Below are 15,384 nucleotides of genomic sequence, written 5' to 3'. Positions count from 1 at the left end.
ATGTAAAATTACAAACGTAAAAACATAGTGTAAAATACACATAAATTGCAAATTTTCTTGTCTTATGACCTATATTTTTATTTTCTTGTGCCAAATTTTACATAGTGAATCAATATAAATGTAACTATTTGAATTCCAAACGTAATTTAATTATAAAATAATCCTAATATTATCTTGGGTGAAGAATAAATAATTTTGCACCCTGGATGATGAATAGTATCATTATATAAGCTATTCTGTTACTAGTAATAGAATATTATTCTGTTACTCCTCGGCCCTATAAGGCACGATTGTCATTTGCACAAAACCGGCCCGAACAGAAACAAAAGCCCACCACTCTCCCACGACCTCCTCCCTCAATCTCTGGATTCCCCCAAACCCGTGGCCGCATTTCTCGTCATAGTACGCCGGCGGCCCCGCTCTTCCTCCTCCTGGCCAAGCGCGCCGCGCGCCACCGGCCCCGCTCCTCTTCCCCATCTCAGCCATGCGCGCAGCCGCTCCCGCGCATGCTTCCTCCTCCTGCCATGCGCGCCGCCGCCCCGCGCCTCCATGGCTCCATCCTCCTCCTAGCACGCGCGCTGCCGTCCCCATGCATCCTTCCTCCTCCTAGCATGCGTGCCTCCGTCCCCGCGCCTCCCTCCTCCAAGCACGCCCCACCCCCTTCCCCCTCCCGGCATGCGCGCCGCCACCCCGACCTTCCTCCCGCACTCACCGTCGCTCGCTCCCATCTCCTCCCTGCTTCCATAGCCGCCCCGCCCCTATCTTCCCCAGCTTCGGCCGCCGCGCCGCACGTATATCCCTAAGCTCCGGCCGCCGCAGCGCCCCATCTCCCCTCGCTCCCACACCACCACGCCATCTCCTCCCGGTGGGGCTCCGCCGCCGAAGCGATCTGGCCGTTCACAGCCACCACCCCTGTCCGTTCACCTGTACAAGATGACCAGGCCGAGGTACGTGCTTGCCCGTGTCAAGTGATTCGTGCCCGGCTTTCACCAAAATTTACCTCAGTCCTTAGCTCTAACATCGATGCTATTTTCGATTGCACTAGGAGGTGTCAAAGAAAGAGCTAAGTGATCTAGTAGAGTTCATTTATTGAAGGTGTTCACCTTTTGTGTGATTATCAGTTCACATTTGGTGTGATTTTCTGTTCAACAGGCTTACTATTTCATCATCAGGTAAACTGCAAAGCTCTGCATCTGATAGAATATCCCATGTTATAGGTAGTTATAAATATGTCTAGATGCAAGGAAAGAAAAAAATCTCTAGCCAACTTTTGCTTCGCTGAAATAAATCATGCTTTGTTTTGTTGTCAAGCAACAACATGGATTTCACAGTAACCAGAAACACACGAACATGATCACTAAAGAAGTTGAAGCATAAGAATGGTATGATCAACAAGCATCGTTTGTTGCTCTGGAGTCAAATGAAAATCACCATTATTTTAGGTACACCCAGTGCTAGAGTCATAGGCATCTAAACTTTCTAAAAATAAAATGAATGACAAGTTATCTGCACTTAATTTTATGAACAGTACTACATGTTACTTGTTTCGACTATGAGTGTTCAGAACACATGTTGGTGATGTTGAGCAATGGTGAAGGATCTCGTGACATAGCTCCTACCCTCTTATCATTTCAACTATAGTCGTCCATGGCGGCCTGCGCCCCCACCATCGCGTCCACCCGTTCTCGAACACCCTCACCAGCGCCTTCAGTTCAATCCACCTCCTATTTCTGAAAACCAGTTCCTTCAATTCCACCGTACTTAGAAAGTCAGTTCAACCTCTCCTATTTTTTGAAAACACGTAAACCCTGATTTCAACCTAGGAGAACGGTCATTTTCTGGATGTTTTTTTTCTTTCACGGCTCACTAGTGTCCTCTTTTGCTGTCGATGCTGTCTAATTTCTTCTCCCTGTGAGTGTTAGAGAACAATGTAGTGTTGCCTATCAACTACCGGTTTGTCCTGTTTCGAGTTTCGGCCTAGTTGAACTTTTGATTGAACATTGGTTTGTTGTCAGTTCTAGTGCGCTCAAGCATAAGGTGGGATTGAACTATTATCAATGGATCACTACTAATAATTCAACTTACTATTTTTTGCAGGATGCAGCAAAAAAGCAAGGTTCACAAGTTCATCTTCTGGATGCTTTTCAGTACATCTACTTCCCGTTGGTAAGTCAAATTTATTCTGTGCTTCCATCTTCCTATAGCACAAACAGGTGCTTGTGGTTATGCCTGATAATGATGTTGTACACAAAATGGCTTATGGGATATCGGGATAATGTGTATACAAATGATTTTTGGTTAATATTTTGTATGATCCATTTGACAGAAAAGATTCTTGTTATTTGTGGAGTTTATACAACTCTTCTGTCATCATAGCTTATTCATGTTGGTAGCCCAGGTGCAAACACAAAATTAAGTTCGTGTGCATCTACAGGGAAGGTTCGCCTACAAAATAGAGTTCAATTCGGTTAAAAAGTAAATTTTACAGAAAAATGTGCTTGAAAGTTCAATTACAGTCACTAAGAAAGTTCGTACACTTTATTTTCAGGAGTGCACATCTTGCGTGTGCTGCTACTAATCTCAACTTATTGTCTAGTCATACTAGTACTGATGAATATCGAGTTGATGAAAAATGTAGTATTACTTGATATTGTAGTACAAGACAATGCGCATGATAATGCTCAGGCTTGATGGTTAGATATTGTAGTCTCATAAATACATGATAATGCTGCCATGATCTATTAGATAACTCATCTCAGCATGATAATGCTGCCATGATTTGTATAATTTTGTAAAGAAGATCTATATGTGCAAGTTATCTGATAAAAGAAAGAAGAAAATCCACTTGCAAATTTAGGGAAACATGTGTACCTTGAGAAAAGTTTACAAAATAAATGCTAGTAGGTTCATTTCGTGTTTGTGTTTAAATGTCTTCAGTGCAAGTGTGGAGGGCTAGTAAGTTCTACTACCAGTCTACACCAAGTTCAGGGGCATTGCCACTGATGGAAAGGACAATGAACCAACGACGTTGGATCATAGGTCGAAGGAGGCCGGGTCAAGGCACCATGACTGGTTGTTGTTGTATGTTGGTGTCGTGCTTGTTGATGTGTTGACTAGCAGATCATATATATGCATGTTGTTTGCTTTTGACATGGTAAATATAAACTATTGGTACAAATTCTAGTTCCTATATCAGAAAAGTTCATTGAGAAAAAAATATCAGTTCAATGGATACGTTGTATCTGTTTATCACATATATTTGCGAAAGAGTTCAAAATGTTCTTCCCTTTCTGGAAATTACATGTGATTATTCATTTCTTTTTGGGCCATACAAACAAAAATAACTCATTAGGCTTGTATGGCTGAATTTCTTTTCATTTGCTCGTATAACTGGAATGCATCTTTGCTTGTATTATCTCTTGTAACACTAAGGTTTTTTGTTATGTTGGCATGTCTTTAGGAGCGCCCTAGCCGATCACAGCCACCACAGCAGGCCGTTCAACGCCACCTCCGCAGGCGGTTCATCGCAAAAACAGCGACCTGATTCCCGCTGGTTCTCACCAGCAATGCCCATTCGAGCACGTCATCGCTCTCCTGCTGCAGCATGGCTCAGCTACTGCACTTGGTGGAGGTGAGAGCCTTTCCTCTAGTTTTGAACTTCATGGATCCTTAGTGCCTGAAAACATTTAACTTGCCGATCCTTCCTTCCTCTGTTCACAGTACATGAGTTGGATTGACGAGGAAGATGCATTCTGGGTATATCAAAGCCTGCTGGAGGAGTCACGGGGTTGAGGACCTCCCGCTTAACAATACAACTTCTTGTTTTGTGGCCGGTCGCTCAAGGAGCTGAGTGCAGGCCGCAGTAAGTACATGAGTACTAATATTAGGATATATCTGGTCCCAATAAGTACATGAGTACTAATTAGCAAGTTTGATTGCTTCTGAAAATTGAAGATGTCAGCTTGTACTGATGCATTCCAAAAATGGGTTGTGTGTTTTCAGGAAAAAACAATTTGTCGGGTTTTTGGTGGCCAAGTATTATTGATATGGAGATGAATAACTATGCGGATGCGCTCCTGTGGTTTTTCTGGAAAAAACAAGATGCCATGTTTTACTTTATGAGCTTTCCAATTTGCATACTTCAAAGTTGCTGCTTGCTCCCACCCGTGAATTGCGCAATTTCAATGGGTGTCGTCGAGCATGTTTGGAAGTATGCCCTTCATGCAAAAGTGTGAAGTTTTGTCAGTATTTTGTATATTTCATTTGACAAAGGCTTCATGTGATCTTATGAAGCTTTATAGATGTACTGCAATTACACTTTTAAGGCCCTACAGTTCATTATATCATACATGTGTGGCCGTTCAATATGTATTACATGATCAGTTCTTGGAAAAGAAGAACACAATAGTTCGGTCGAAAACAATGATCAGTTCGATAGTGCTCTCTCCTGCCTATTTTGGTTGATGTCCATGAATGGACAAAAAATTCTATGGGAAATGTTCTACTAGCATATATGTATGAGAAATGTTCTATTATTGATAGCATATACGTACAGAAAAAAGTTGAACACGACATCCCACATAAGTTTGGAAAAAAAGCTCAAACAAAAAATACCATAAAAAATTCAAAATGGTAAAAGTTCAGGTGGTAAAATGAGAGAAGTCCAGAATATCGTCACAAAACAATGTTGAGTTCAAAAGAAAACACAAAACATTTTCGTTTTATTAAAAATATAATTCAGTTCAATGGTATAAACTATGCAAGTTCAGGCATGACAATACCATTGAGAATTTACAAGGAAAATTATACAAAAAATACAGAGTAAAAAATAGTATGTGAAAACACGCTCAGTACAAAATCATAAAGACATCCGTTCAAAGTATTCTTTTCTCGGAATCATTCAAAACTACTCTGTGAAAAATACCTCGGTACAAACATAGACATAGATCAGTATGAGTACTTTGTTTTTTAGACAGGAAAAACAACATGATGGGTTTAACCTTATTGAAAATTACTTTTAGACGGTTGCGAAGTAGAGAAAACGTTCAACATGACTAAGTTTCGCATTTTCGATAGCTATCCAATGGTATATTATTTGCCCCATTTCTACAAACTTTTTTAAAAAATCACGTTCGAAATCAAATTTGACCGTATTTGAATTCGAGTTTAAACCATAAGGAATTAGAAAAACATTTCAATACGAAAAAGTTGCACATTTTTTATAGCTTTCCAACGCCGTATCATTTGCGTCAATCCAATAAACCATTTGCAAAAAAAATAAGAAAATACGTTTCGTCCAGAATTTCACCGTTTTCCAAATTACTTTTAGAACGTACAGAATTTAAAAAAGCATTAGATATATAGAAGATGCGTATTTTTACCAGCTTTCCAACGCCATCTTATTTGCTTAATTCTGATAAACCGTTTGAAAATTGAGTTCAAAATACGATTCACGTTTTTAGTTTTGAAAAAATGATTTTTTTAAAACTGCTCTTAAAGCGTGATGATTTTGCAAAAAAATTCTATATATTTGTAATGTAAATGTCAAGAGATTTCCAACGATATATTACACGCCCCATTCCAACGAAAAGACGATCAGTTCAACGAAATGAAAATCATCAGTACAACCGCCTGAAACCATCAGTTCAAGTAGGGTAACAGAATAATATTCTGTTACACGAAACAGAATAGCCCAGATGTGTGTGTGTGTGTGTGTGTGTGTGTGTGTGTGTGTGTGTGTGTCCAAGGGTGCTTTCGGGTTTGCGAGGCAGATGCCATCAAAGTTATGCATTGTGTATTTAAAGTTTTAAACATCCCCAATATTCCTACATATATTGGCCACTTTCACGTGGTTCTTGACTTCTAGCCCCTCTCATCGATCTTCGATGACGTGCCCAACCGTGGGCCCGCATGGTCAAAGTTGTGCATTGGAATTTTGAACATCATAGACCACCCTTTTCACTCATATATATTTGGGCCACATGTTGGTGTGGCTGTCTTCTGACCCTCTCTAACGTTATTTTTTGCTGCAAGGACTCTGATGACGCTCAATGGACATGGGTATAATATCTTAATCGTGTGCGATACAAGTGTGTTGTGAATCACCACGCCTGCGCAAGCACGAGCAAATTAAGGTGGAGGTACTGGCTCAACCGTGTGTGATGCAAGTGCGCTGTAAAATCACCACGACCGCGCAAGCGCGAGCAAAGGGTGGAGGTACTGGCTTAACCATGTGCGATGCAAGCGAGCTGTAAAACCACCACCTGTGCAAGCTAAAGGCAGGCAAGTTTATTTGGAAATTAGGACGAACCATGTGCGATAGACCAGTTAGCTAGAAATATAAAAACAAACTACCCGCCTTGAGCGTTGCAAAAATCGGCGGTTCCGCGCCACTTTTCCTTATTATCATACACGCATATTGTTATTGGACCGTGCGCAATCTTGGGCACTCCCGCCCCGCATAAATTCCTTTACCCAAATTTTAGTAGCCCTCGTACTTCAAGCGTCGCCCACACTCCTCCAACACCGACCTTATAGTAAAATTGCAGTAGCCGAGGCATTTGAACCGTCGTCCTCCCTCGTCCACCACCATCTCCACCCACCATTACTAAAATTTTCAGTAGCCACGGCGTATCCTCAAACCCCCCTTCCACAGTTCCCCACCCGCCCCCTTCCCCCTCGAACCCTAGCTTGCGTCCGCCGCCGGCGCTGCCGCCAACCCCTGCCGGTCTGGCCGTTCCTCCTAGCTTAGATAATAAAGTTCAGGTTACCCAGCGATTCCCATACCGTCGCCCACTCCCCTGAGGTTTTAGATGAGGCATGTAGTGTCCCTCCCCGCCAGATCCAGGTCCCTGCTCCAGAATGTCGCAGCCTAAGCTCGACCACGTATCTCGGGGAGCCCAACGAGCGTTCAGCAAAGAAGAGGTTTATCATGGCCTCTTCGGCGGACGTTGGCGAGGTGGCTGGCGTTCGCCCTGACCTGTCGATCCCGAAGCAACACGTCACCGGGGAAGCCGACGAAGACACTGACTACGTTGCCATGACAAAGGCTTCATGTCAGTGGGATAGCGTATTACTGTATCTTGGGAAAGCTGGCTACGACATCAATCTCGTCCACAGCGACGACTTCATGCGGGCCATGTCACAAGTTAAGTGGTCCATCCCCAACCCCTCTGGTTCAACCGTCGTCGATCTCTTCGACGACCCTACCGCTGATCTCCTCCGCCAAGCGGTAAAGGATTTGCGAGCTTTATACGCCATCGAGCCTATTTTGTCATTTCTGAAGGACACGTTCTATGACGGCGGCTTGGGATCCTCAATTGCCAAGTCAGATCTCATCAAGCACGACCACGAGGAGGGCACCCACGAAGGTTCTTCCAAGGTGAAACATCCCATATGTGACATCAGAGAGCGCACCATGGGTCTATGCTCTTCCAACTCGAAGGATCCCGTCCATGAAATGTGAGGCAACATTCTATCAGCAAATCTTACCTTTTCTAACTTGCCAACCCGTACCCTTTGTTGTAGTAGCATTTTTCGTGCGGTGCTTTACCTGTGTCGTGTTTAATTATTTTAGTTATGCAAAAATGTATTGTTCAATAGGGCTATGTGATGTTTAAGTATGAATTGTCCACTTCAGTTTCACGAATGAATATATTTGGTTGTTTATAGTGAGTAGATGCCTTGTTTATCTGTATTTGGTTGTTAGGTTGGTTGGAGTGAGCATTTTTCCAGTTATTGAGCAGATGCCTTGTTTATATGTATTTGGTTCTTAGTTTGGTTGAAGTGAGCACTACAAAAAAAAATACACTTTCGTGATGATACGTGTTTGTCACAGTAGGTCACGTTTTCTGTCATGCATGTACATCCATGACAAATTTATGACATAATCAAGATAGTCATACCTGTGTTGTCGTAGAAGTGTTCCATGACATTACCAAAATTATCATCACGGAAGTGTCCACTTCCATGCCGATAAATCGCGCGTCACAGAAGTGCTTTCGTCAAGGGTGACCGACACGTGGCATCCACTGTAACGGAACGCCGTTAAGCTATCAGGTCCGGTTTTGGATCCGATAACCCGTTAACATCTCGGACCAATGGGGATTTTCCACGTGTAAAATCATCATTGGTCGGAGGAAACACGTGTTGCCTCACCGTTTGGACAGATGTCATCCACTCATTGGACAGGAGGCGCCTATGATAGGTCGACACGTGGCACGGCCCAACAGTGGCCCATTCCGGTGAAAAAGGCCGACCCAGTAAAAAATAGCAGGCCGACCCATATAAGGCCTACTTGTGTCAGGTCCATTTAAGCCCACGACCCATACGAGATGTGCCAATTCGGCCCGTAAATGGCTTGTTAAAGATTTGACACCATTGTAGCCCATCGTCAGTTCGATTAACTGCCCGCTATATATTTGGGCTCAATATCGGCCTGATGAGATTTCAGCCTGTTAACGGCCCATTCAGTGGATGGGCCAATTTTCACAATGTACATATTTCGGCCTTTTAGCGACCCATTTAAATATTGGGCTAATTTCTGGCCCGTTGTGTCTTTCAGCTTGTTAACGGCCCATAAATCAGTTGGGCCATTTGTAGTCGGACCTGAGTTTCGGCCTTTTAGCGACCCATTTAAGTGTTTGGGCCAATTTCCGACCCGGTGTGTCTTTCAGCCTGGTGACGGCTCATATATCTGTTGGGCCATTTGTAGTCAGACCTGAGTTTTGGCCTTCTAGCGACCCATTTAATTGTTGGGCCAATTCCCGGCCCTGTGTGCCTTTCAGCCTGTTAACGGACCATAAATGAGTTGGGCCATTTGTAGTCGGACCTGAGTTTTGGCCTTTTAATGGCCCATGCCCTTCATGCTCCAATACCAGCCCGGTTTCTCTTTCGGCCTGCTAAAGGCCCACAACACAGTTGGGCCATATACAATATGACCTGACTTTCTGTAACACCCCGGATGTAACTTTCCCTATTTGTACTCCAACTCTTGCCGTTTCCGGCGTTAAGTTATATTTATTTCCTCGGGTTCGGGTTTTTTGTCTCCGTGTGTTGTTGTCGTTGTCATGCATCTCATATCATGTCATCATGTGCATTGCATTTGCATACGTGTTCATCTCATGCATTCGAGCATTTTCCCCGTTGTCCGTTTTGAATTCCGGCGCTTCGTTCTCCTCCGGTGGTCATTTCTAGCTTTCTTTCGTGTGTGGGGATTAAACATTTCCGGATTGGACCGAGACTTGCCAAGCGGCCTTGGTTTACTACCGGTAGACCACCTGTCAAGTTTCGTATCATTTGGACTTCGTTTGATACTCCAACGGTTAACCGAGGGACCGAAAAAGCCTCGTGTGTGTTGCAGCCCAACACCCCTCCAATTTGGCCCAAAACCCACCAAACTCTGCTCCATGTCCTAGAGCGTTCGATCACGATCTCGTGGCCGAAAACCACACCTCATTTGGACTCTCCTAGCTCCACTTATGCCTATAAATAGACCCCCCTTTACAAATCTCGGATCTCTCCCCGAAACCCTAGTCTAAAAAAAAGGATCCCCGCGCCGGCCGGACACGTCCGATCCGATCGGACGCGTCCGCCGCCGCTCGCCCAGCCTCTCACCGCCTGACACGTGGCGCCTCCGTGCCCACTTCGTCGCCCGCCGCCGCCGGCCCGCGAGAGCCCGGGGCCGACCCTCTTCTTCCCGACCGGGCCCGAGTCCCCGCCACCCGCGCCGCCTTCGTCTTCCCCGAGCCCGGCCGAGCCTCCGCTGCCCGGCAGCAACTCCGGCGACGCGTGCCCGAGCCGGCGACCTTGCCGACCGCGCCTCCGGCAACCGCGCCGCCCCGCCTCGGCTTCCGCGTCTCCGCCACCGCCTCCCTCGTCGCCGGCCATCGCCGCCACCGGCTGGATCCGGTGCCCCAAGTCCCTCCTCCGACGACCTCGGCTTCCGATCTCCGGCGTGAACAGTGCCCCGCGGTCAACCTCGAAGTCCGTGCCCGCGAGATCCCGATCTGGATCTGAGATATTTTGAACCTCGGTTGACTTTCTCTCCCGAACCCTAGTTTTTCGAGCATACTTTGACCAGTGATATCTCCGCATCCGCAACTCCGTTTTGGGCATAGAGTATATCAAAATGTTCGTCTCGATGAGTACATCATTTCATTCCATTGCATCATTTTCATTTGAGTTCATCTTGATGCCCAAAATGCTGTTATAAGGAGGCTTCGTGAGTTAATTGTCAGATCTGCTAGTTCATCTTAGACTTTTGTCATTTTTTCCATGATTATTGTGTGCATGCTATGCCTGTGAGTCCTTCATATGTTTTGTTAAGCATTTTGTCTTCTTTCCAGAGGTGCAACCCATGCATTTTTAGGATGTGTGTGGTGACTTGTGAAAGCTTGCAAAGTGAGGCACCCGGGAAATCTATTTTCAGAGACTTTGTAGTTTTCACTAAGTCTGGGATTATTTAGTTCATGATGCCATATGTTCAGCTTGTTTCCTAGTGATCCGTGCCTCTTTTGAGGATGATCAGTAAAGGAGTTTTGTTAACCATGTTATGCTCTATAAATCTATGTCTTTGTTTGCAATTATGGAGCATCCTAACTTGAGTCAATCGAGCTCTACTTCTGCTTCGTTGTGAATCTGGGCAGATCGTCAACTCGTTTGCGATTTTGCCGATGCTATTGTAGTTGATCCGTGCATGCTATGCCATTGTTCTTGCCATGTCTAGCTTGTATTTTGTGCCTTCTTAATGGATGTATGCCTGCCTTGCCTTGACTTGCACCGTGGTGAGTGCATCGAGCTCGTTTACAGGCCTTCGTGAGTTATATTTCAGCATGTCTCAGTTTTCACTAAGTCTGAAAACTGATTATGTTTTTGCTATGTTCGTGTGCCCGTTAGTATATTTTGTGAACCCTTTTGGCCTCAGGTCACTTTGGGTCTTTTGTTAAGGTTGTTGAGTAGCTCCATGCCATGTTCTTACTTGTCTTAATCAGGTCATGTATCATGTTGTTTTGCTGCTCCGAAGAGGGCTTCGTGATCTGAAATTTCAGACAAGTGTTAATTTCACTAAGTCTGGAATCTGTTTTGCATTTGCGTTTTTGCCATGCTTGTTTGAACCTCTTAATGGATGAATTGGCCGTGGCTCAGTGCTAGTCTTTTGTTAAGCATATTGTGTGCATCCCTTCCATGTATTTTGTTGTCATGTTTGGTGGCTGTAGCATGCCAATTGCATTGCATTTAGATGCCTACTTGCTGTAAATCGCAGACCGGTGTCATTCGTAAAACGCTTGCCATTTCCAAACCGTAACTCCGATTCCGATGATCTTTATATCGTTTTCAAGCGATTTCATCTCATCTTTCTAGTGGCACCCTTGGAATTCCAAGTTGAGGCCAGGTACATGCATTTCCTGCCATATCTTGCATTTTGCATCCCGCATCGCATCCCGCGTAGCATATCACCATTTCCTCATATTGCTTGGTCTTGCACGTGGTTGATTGTATCCTTGTTGCTTGTTTGTCTTGTTTGTGTAGAGCCGGGAGACAAGCTCGCTACCGAGGAGCCCGTTGAGTTTGCTTGTGAGGATCCAGTCAACTCTGACAACTGGGCAGGCAAGATGATCATACCCTCGAAATCACTACTATCTTTGCTATGCTAGTTTGCTCGCTCTTGCTATGCCAATGCTACGATGCCTACCTTTTGCTTGTCAGCCTCCCAATTGCCATGTCAAACCTCTAACCCACCTTGTCCTAGCAAACTGTTGATTGGCTATGTTACCGCTTCTCTCAGCCCCTCTTATAGCGTTGCTAGTTGCAGGTGAAGATTGGAGCCGTTCCTTGTTGGAACATTTATTTACTTGTTGGGATATCATTATATCGCTATGTTATCTTAATGCATCTATATACTTGGTAAAGGATGGAAGGCTCGGCCTCTCGCCTAGTGTTTTGTTCCACTCTTGCCGCCCTAGTTTCCGTCATATCGGTGTTATGTTCCCGGATTTTCACGTTCCTTACGCGGTTGGGTTATAATGGGAACCCCTTGATAGTTCGCCTTGATTAAAGCTTTTCCAGCAGTGCCCAACCTTGGTCTTACCATTTGCCACCTAGCCTCTTTTTCCCTCGGGTTTCCGGAGCCCGCGGGTCATCTTATTTTAAACCCCCCGGGCCAGTGCTCCTCTGAGTGTTGGTCCAAATAGAGCCACTTGCAGCGCCACCTCGGGGCAACTTGAGGGTTGGTTTTAGTTGTACGTAGTGTTCATCTGAGTGTGCCTTGAGAAAGAGATATGTGCAGCTCCTATCGGGATTTGTCGGCACATTCGGGCGGTGTTGCTGGATTTGTTTTAACCTGTCGAAATGTCTTGAATTACCGAGATACCGAGTCTGATCGGAACGTCTTTGGAGGAGGTCTATTCCTTCGTTGACCGTGAGAGCTTGTCATGGGCTAAGTTGGGACTCCCCTGCAGGGATTGAACTTTCAAAAGCCGTGCCCGTGGTTATGGGCAGATGGGAATTTTTTAATGTCCGGTTGTAGATAACTTGAACCTTAATTAATTAAAATGAATCAACTGAGTGTGTTATCGTGATGGCCTCTTCTCGGCGGAGTCCGGGAAGTGGACACGGTGTTGGAGTAATGCTTGCGCAGGTTGTTCCTCTAGCTTCTCGCTCGTGCTTTGCCTCCCCTTCTCGCTCTCTTTTGCGAATAAGTTAGCCACCATATATGCTAGTCGCTTGCTGCAGCTCCACTTATATTTGCCTTACCCAATCCTATAAGCTTAAATAGTCTTGATCGCGAGGGTGCGAGATTGCTGAGTCCCTGTGGCTCATAGATACTAGAACTCCAGATGCAGGTCCAGGTGATTCCGCTCCAGGTGCCGATTACGAGCTCAAGTGGGAGTTCGACGAAGACTCTCAGCGATACTATGTGTCTTTTCCTGATGATCAGTAGTGGTGCCTAGTTGGGGTTTGATTGGGACCTTGTCGCATGTTGGGTTCTTTTCCATTTTGGCGCCGTAGTCGGGCCATGAGTGTTTGTATGATGGATGTTATTTATGTATTTTGATGTGACGTGGCGAGTGTAAGCCAACTATGTCTCTCCCCCTTTTATTATGCTTTACATGGGATGTTGTAATAATTGCCTAACTTGCGACATTGCTTTCAATGCGGTTATGTCTCTAAGTCGTGCCTCGACACGTGGGAGCTATAGCCGCATCGAGGGCGTTACAAGTTGGTATCAGAGCCTTCCCCGACCTTAGGAGCCCCATTGCTTGATCGTTTTTAGAGGCCGAGTTGTGTCTAGAAAAATGTTTTGAGTCACTTAGGAATTATATATCGGAGAGATTAGGAATTCTTTTTTACTTCCCAGTCTCCTCATCGCTCTGGTAAGGCATCCTGACATAGAGTTTTGACTCTTCTCTTCTCAAATTTCACTAAATTTTTTTTAGGATCACGCAAGTATCTTGGAATCATTCCGATGGCTTATGATGAGAACATTGTCTTGGTGCCTCCTGTCAGGGGTTTAGTGGAAGTGTCCCGGGGAGTTGAGCTCTGAGGTGTTGTCATCATAATTTTATCGTTGCAATTCTGGAATACTTGAGATATGTTCGCCGACATCGAAAATCTCTTTTATGCAGTTCATTTGTGAGATAACCTCGACGCCACCCAGTACTGGGGCGGGAGTTCGGGAGTATCGCCATAACTTGTATAACGGATGCTTTTCGAAGGTTGAGGTAGATGGTTTCCGAAGTTTTCTTGGTTATGTGTTGAAGGATGGATACAGCTGGATGTAGGATTTACTAGTTTGGGTGAGATATTATGCTTCCCCTGTATCCCCAACACCTGATTGCATAACCGGAAAGGTTCGGGAGTTTCATAGGTGGGAATTCTAGTGGCTCTAGTTCTTCTTCCACGGATATTGGTTTGAGATTGGGATTTCTTACCGATTATTCGTTCTTGATCCGTACCTTGTTGATTTATTTCTCTACCTTAATTCTACGTGGCTTCTCAATTTATGGATATGTGACCATTTGAAGAGGAATGCATTCGTTCATTTTGTTCGGATGTGAAGACTATATGTTGCAATTTTCATTCCGTTGGTTTCAGCTTCATTTATCTGTCTATGTGCTAACGGTGGTCAACCTCTTCAGGATGGCTCCCGCTAAGAGCACCAGTCAGAACCAGAATCAAGATCCGCCACCACCTCCACCTCCTCCAGAGGCATGGCAAGCTGTGATGGCCGCAACCAATGCAAACACACAGCTGATCATGCAAATTCTTCAAGAGCGCAATCAAGGCAGTCAAGGGAATCAAGGCAGCAATCAGAGTCACTTTGCTACACTCAACCAGTTCCTTGCTAATGGGCCAAAGACTTTCAGCAATTGTGTTGAGGCAACCGATGCTGACGATTGGCTTGTGGATCTGTGTAAGCATTTCGAGTGCAGTAACGTCAGACCTGAGGACTTTGTCAAGTTCGCTTCCTTCCAACTCAAAGATCAAGCTGCAGAATGGTTCCAGCAGTACAAGGATTCCAGAGGTGGACGTGTTATCACTTGGGATGATTTTCGTCGAGATTTCCGAGCTCATCATATTCCGCAGAGTGTGGTTGAAAGCAAGCATGAGGAATTCCGCAATCTGAAGCAAGGCTCTTTGTCTGTCTATGACTACAACAAATTGTTCCAGAAGCTTGCCCGCTTTGCCAAGCAGGATGTTCCTGATGAGAAGAGCATGATATACCAGTTCAGGGGTGGTCTCAGAGAAGAAATTCAGCTCGCTCTTGTTCTCTTCGAGCCCTTGAGATACGATGAGTTCTACAACATGGCACTGAAGCAAGAGGCTGCTCAGTTGAGGTGTGATGCTTCCAGGAAGCGAGTCAGAGATATTACTCCTTCTTCCTCTACTCAAGTGGCCAAGCAGCAGAAGTTTTGGCTTCCTCCTCCTCCGTTCCGTCAGCCGTTCCAGCAGAAGAGTAAAGGTGGCAGTGATTCTTCCCACCCACCCAACCCAGGCTTTCAGAACAAGACTTCGTCTCAAGCTCCAAGATCGAGTGCTCCGTATCACCGTCCGCTTTCAGAGGTCACGTGCAACAAGTGCCAACAGAAGGGTCACTATGCCAACAAGTGTTTCAACCAGAGGTGTCTTCCTCCTCCTCCTCCTGTCAGATCGGCAAGTACAGCTGTGGTCAAGCATAACCCCAAGCACGCCAAGGTCAATCTGCTAAATGCAGCTCAGGCAGAGGACTCACCAGATGTGATCATGGGTAACCTTCCTGTTAACGATGTTCCTGCAAAAGTTCTTTTTGACACTGGTGCATCGCTTTCTTTTATTTCAACTCCATTTGTGGCCAAGCATGATTTTGTGACCGAAAGGATTCCTGTTCCATTGAAGATTGTGTCT

The 15,384-nt window shown here is 45.1% G+C and overlaps 1 long non-coding RNA gene across 4 annotated transcripts; it reads left to right on the top strand.

The window, feature by feature from the left end:
• The first annotated feature begins 366 nt into the window (after positions 1-366).
• On the top strand, positions 367-4,437 carry LOC119334531. 4 transcript variants are annotated; one of them, XR_005161395.1, is made up of 7 exons: positions 367-947; positions 1,046-1,172; positions 2,098-2,166; positions 2,938-3,154; positions 3,461-3,631; positions 3,721-3,862; positions 4,003-4,437. It is a non-coding gene; the product is annotated as an uncharacterized LOC119334531 (long non-coding RNA). The 4 variants fall into 4 exon arrangements; XR_005161396.1 differs by having other exon boundaries at positions 368-947; positions 2,938-3,072; XR_005161397.1 differs by having other exon boundaries at positions 368-947; positions 2,938-3,081.
• Positions 4,438-15,384: the final 10,947 nt, after the last annotated feature.

The sequence above is a fragment of the Triticum dicoccoides genome, chromosome 7A, assembly GCF_002162155.2.
Source record: "Triticum dicoccoides isolate Atlit2015 ecotype Zavitan chromosome 7A, WEW_v2.0, whole genome shotgun sequence".
Lineage (NCBI taxonomy): Eukaryota > Viridiplantae > Streptophyta > Magnoliopsida > Poales > Poaceae > Triticum > Triticum dicoccoides.
Note: the sequence above shows the minus strand (reverse complement) of the source record. Positions and strands in the feature narration are given on the sequence as shown.